The following is a 5111-nucleotide window of genomic DNA, read 5'->3' as shown; positions in this document are numbered from 1 at the left end:
ATATTCATGATCAACTACCAAACGCGCGCAAAGCAAGTGACATGAGAAAAACAGGCTCGCAAAGCACTGTATGTATGTTTTGGTCACGTCCATTGCTTTTCACGCTGTTATTAGTAAATATGGCGTCGCGCTCGGCATTCATGTCGCACAAAAGTGACCGCATCCCATAGAGTGACAGGCCGAGATAACCGGGTTCTCTTCTAATGCGAAGCATTCTTTGCGGATTTCGAGCGTTTTGAGTGTGATCGATCTATCTAGCCCCCTACGCCGCGGTGCTGGCGGTGCCTACCAACTTGGCGGTGCCTACCAAGCATCGAGACCTGCTGTTTCGTGCTGCACACGGAGTCCGAGTACGACAACGCAGCACCGTACTGTAGCATGACAGCGTCATTACAGCGACTCGGATTGACGACATCGGCTTTTGACGCTACAAAGAAACTCTCAGAGGGGCGCAGCTTCACCAAAAAGGGCGTCAAATCAGGCTTTGTTTTCCACAATGGTTTACTCGAGCAGGTCGATGATGGCGTACTATAGTGGGGTACTACTGGGCGCATAGGAAAGGGAACGTGTTCGCAATGATCGAGCAGCTATAGGCGAGCGCACGTTCTTTCTGACCCTCACCATGTCCGAGCTATGACCCTCAGCAATTAAGACGTACAGGAACGTTTCCGTACAGAACTGGGCCCATATTTACAAAACTTTCTTATACTAGAATTGTTCGTGAGAGCGAATTCCAGCCAATCCTGATGTCGGACGTATTATTATCGAAGGCGACTGGCCAATGGCAAATAGCACTTACGAAAGAAGGGCTTTGTGAATTCGGCCCCTAATGTTTATGCATGTTAGGTTGCTGACAGCGCGCTGTCAACAAAGGTGAGACCGCCTTCACCTAACAAAAACCAGGACGGCTCTCTGTGTTCCTGCATGCGTATTGCGCCGTCCTTAAGGCTTGCAGTAATGCAATGTTGCATGGCAATGCAATTTTGTGTAGCAACCTCGCCGTGCTGCAGGGCATGACATCATGTGCGGCTTCTGCCACTGGCGCATCCTGACATCATACTCGGGGAACCATCGGCGAGAACTGACGTCATTTTATAAGCACTACGGGACCTCCTTTTCGTGGTTTTGACACAATGTCCAGTCGACGACGGTGTGGGAGTTGTGAGTGACTTCGGTGGCGCTGGGAAGATTAGGATCCGCTGTTTACAGCCGCTTCACGTAGTTAGCGCTCTGTCGTCTCAAGTGGCCTTTGTGGCCAGGATCGGGACTAAACAGAATACAAAACCACTAACATACCTAAGAGCACTGGCGCCGAACCTTTCAGGCATCATAAGGTACAGGTACCGTGCAACTGCTCGCAGAAGTTTCCGGAACTCGAAAGACAAGTGAAAACCAGTATATCCTGTAACGTCCCCGCATACAGTTAAGCAATTTCTTAGGCTTTGCGCAATTTTCTACGAATATTTTGGACACCGTGCCAATTCCGTTCGTACGTACAGTAGAAAAAAAATTTCCATAATTTTCTCGTAAACGGAACATTCAAGCACGTCTCTCGCGACTTAAGCTCGTAGCGAAGCCTTCAAGTGATGCACAGTGCATTCGCCTGCCCTGTGTTTGACCTTCCTTTTGTGCCTTGTCTCTTGTTTGCGGTTTAAAAAGTTTATCACAGTGAATTTGGATGTGCAACCTATACGACAGATGGATAGAATACAGAATGCGATCCGATCGTAGCCAGATGTTATGTAAGATAGTATATACGGTAAAAAGCATACGTAGAGTGAAGGCAAACATTGATCAAGATATGTAGGAGATTTTAGTAAAATGTACCCCGATTGAATGGGAGGGAGGAAAGAGAAAGGCAGAAGCCAGGGAGGTTAACCAGAATAACGTCCGGTTGGCTACCCTACACCGGGGGAATGGGAAACGGGAACACAAAGATGACAGGGAGAGAGAGAGAGGAGCGAATAGAGATGAAATTACAAAAGATTTAGGGGGACCTCAACAAGATTTGCATAACATCGGTGGAAATGGCAGAAGACTGGCGGTCCCAACGTGGGACTAGCCGGGTGACACGGTGTCTCCCCTGCGTCTTCTCTGGACCTAAATAAAGTTATTTCACTCACTCACTCACTCACTCACTCACTCACTCACTCACTCACTCACTCACTCACTCACTCACTCACTCACTCACTCACTCACTCACTCACTCACTCACTCACTCACTCACTCACTCACTCACTCACTCACTCACTCACTGACCACATTGCGCAAGATTTGCATAATTTTAATAATATAGGAGGCTCTTTACTGCGGGATATCCCAACAAATGATGCCATGAACCTGAGAGGTAGGGAGGGGGGAGGGGGGGACGTACCACAAGAGTCCGGTTTTTCTCCTCCTCAACCTCCTCGGGCTTATTCTTCTTCTTCAAATCCTTTCTGCGAGTAGGCTCACCTTGAGTGTCAAGTTATAAGAGGTTGCTCCACGACTGCATCTGTCTCAGGCCGTTGGTGCGACTTAGGTAACACACGCAGGGATACAGAGCTCTACGTAAACGAGGAGGCATGCTAGCGCGCTGCACAAGAGACCGACCACCGTGGCGACTCTGATCGCGGATGTATTGCACATTTCATACAGACGGCGAATATCTAAAGGCGTAAGCACTAACAAAAGTGCATGCTGCAACCGCTCTATACACTGTACGTACTGCTACCGTTTCCGCGCCACCTGCCAGTCTTGCACGTGCTACAGCTAAGCTGCGCCAGGGGTGGGCGCGGTGCGGTTTAGCTGGCACGTGCTAAGACTGGCAGGAGGCTTCAGCGGTGAAGGTACCACGGTACCAGTAGGCTCAGCTTCTCAACTAACAGCGTGGATGTGTATACCAGGTCTACATTTCAAGAAATAGGAGAAACCATTAACAAAATCGTCATGAACTTTTGTTTTCAATGCGAGATGAATGAGGTGAGAAGACGTTGGCGCCACTCAAGAAAGAGAGCCCTTATTGAATGAGAAAAGATGAAGGTCGTGTGCGGTGTCCCGTATAGCACACAAAGAAGAAAGCGGGGTATGCAACAAATTGTGACTGTACATGCGACACTGTTCACCGTGTGACATTGTACGTCCCTGTATGTGACACAGGCACTGTGTGACCATGTGGCGCCTATAGATGGACTGTCTCAAACCACCCACACAGTTTTGTATTGTTCATCCGTACCTTCTTTACATTCCTTTTTCTCCTCTTTCGTACTTCCTTCCACAGTACCGGGCAGCCAACCGGAGATATCATCTGGTTAACCTTACTGTTCTTACTTTCCTTTTTGTTAGTATCTCTCTTAAACACATAACTCATAATGTAAGGTTGAAGTATGTGCGAGTACATGGGTGAAGCTACCTTTCTATAGCGGAGGGTGGGCTCCTGCTTTTAGCATCGCCCTTGTCCCAGTCGCATGCAGGGTGGGACCGGTCGTAGAGTCGTAAAATTTACAAGCGCGAACGTGAGATCTGCCTATACCCTCTCCCGTACGGTGGTCTCGACTGGCCCGCATGCTGCAGCCGCGCACTAACGCGCCCCTGATAATGGGGGCGTTTACAGTCGGCGGCTCCTTATCGGAAGCGGTTCGTATACTGCCGACGGCTGGCCGACCGCCAGTCGGCGAGGGCTACTAATCATGCATATGCATGAAAGAAGTAGGGCAAGCACAAGAGCGACAGGAAGAACGAGAACAAAAAAAAAAAAGAACCTAAAATAAATTCTACAGCACCCCTGTTCACTCTTCGCCGCGTCTCAGTCGTTCGAAATATTAATTATTGACGGGGTTGAGCGTCGCAAACACTGCAGCTGTGCTGTGAGAGACGCCATACATAGTGTAAGGTGTGCGGATTAATTTAGGCCGCCTGGTGTTCTTTAACGTGTAGCTAAATATAACTACGCGGGCGTTTTCTCCCTACGCATTTATACTACGTAATCTTTCGCCGTCTCTATGACCCCCAGAGGCACGCTTATCGCTTTAATCGATATGAAAGCCACCATTGGCGAGCTCGCTTGAACGGTTGAGCTAGCGTCTCTTATGGCTAACGGAAGGACCGCGCGCTTAGGTATACAGGGCGCCACCAGTATGAAAGGGAACACCTAATTGATATTCAAAGAACGATTATTGTGGAGGTACGGGTTTAACGCGACTTGCTGGTACGTTCAAGAAATTGTCCTTGGTATACTTTATCATTTCATTGCCATAAGCTAGGACACTTCAGTAATCTGCAACGTAAATCGTGTGTTCACTTTCACATTGGTCCACTATGCACACGTAACTTCACGTGGCAAGGCCTAGAGGAAGCATATTTAATGGGAAACGCTGGGGACATATAAAAAGATGATTTACGCCAAACTGTGCTTCTTTTCTTTTTTCAGTGCCGTATCGTTGACCTTCCTTGATCACGTTACAGCAAACCAGGCAAGCCTTTTGTTATTTTGGGGATGTTTGCACGTATCGTCGTTGAACTTAGCTGCCTTGCTTATCACATGGAAGCTACTAAGGAATAGTATGTTTGAACGGCTAAGCAAAACACGTTATTGGCGATGATCAGCGAAATAAATGAAAGTACGCAGCATGATCTTTTATGACTGGCCGAATGACCATCATTTTGAATACTTTCGTTGCATTCATTATAACACATCCACGAAACGGACATTGTCAGCGTCACACTCGTCTGACTTTCATGCTGTAAACCAGAATGGGAGGGAAGAATTTGCATTTGGAGTAAAGTGTCTAGAGACTGCATAGCGCGAAGGTGCTTGACAAGCTTACGCTTTCAACGTACCTTGCGGCTTCACGGTCAGTCTTGTTCAATGCGACACAGAGCGCCACAACTTTCGCGCCCACAAAAACGCTCTCATCTGGAATCAAGGCGAAGAGAAGGTGAGTACGAGCTCGTTTTACTGCTTGACACGGCGAGAAAGCCTTGCCCTCCACACTCGAAATACAAACCCAAGGCGGCGCCATAAAGAAAAAGACGCTTTCCGCGGCCCGTCCGATAAACGCTTTCCTGAGCCGGATCGCCGAGATCGTCTCTTGGGATTCGCCGGAGGCTTCGAGCTCCGCATTCCAAAGGAA

This window comes from Dermacentor silvarum, chromosome 2 (assembly GCF_013339745.2).
Source record: "Dermacentor silvarum isolate Dsil-2018 chromosome 2, BIME_Dsil_1.4, whole genome shotgun sequence".
In the NCBI taxonomy this organism is placed as follows: Eukaryota; Metazoa; Arthropoda; class Arachnida; order Ixodida; family Ixodidae; genus Dermacentor; species Dermacentor silvarum.
This window is presented reverse-complemented; position numbering follows the sequence as displayed.